Raw genomic sequence first — 343 nt, 5'->3', positions numbered from 1 at the left:
CAAAAAATAAACGATAACAACTATATCTTACATTGTCATTACTCTCCCTTTTTTGACTTGTAAAATGGCATCTTTTTTTATTACCTTGGCGTTTCGTAATATATAAACTGCCGTTTGCAAGATTTTCCCTTCTGATACAATATACTGTTGCCTTTGTATGTTACCCAAAATTAGAATAACAGATCGAAAACTGTAATGAATGTTGGGTAGTAACAACCCCTGAAAATGTTCTTAAAATAGTTTTGCACGTTTGATAAACCGGAAGTGATAGCGTAACGTTATTTATCAGGGCTTGTCAGATGATAGCCATAACAGGCAGTATTTACTTTGTTTGTTTTGTTTG

The sequence above is a fragment of the Mercenaria mercenaria genome, chromosome 19 (assembly GCF_021730395.1).
Source record: "Mercenaria mercenaria strain notata chromosome 19, MADL_Memer_1, whole genome shotgun sequence".
NCBI classification, from domain to species: domain Eukaryota; kingdom Metazoa; phylum Mollusca; class Bivalvia; order Venerida; family Veneridae; genus Mercenaria; species Mercenaria mercenaria.
Note: the sequence above shows the minus strand (reverse complement) of the source record.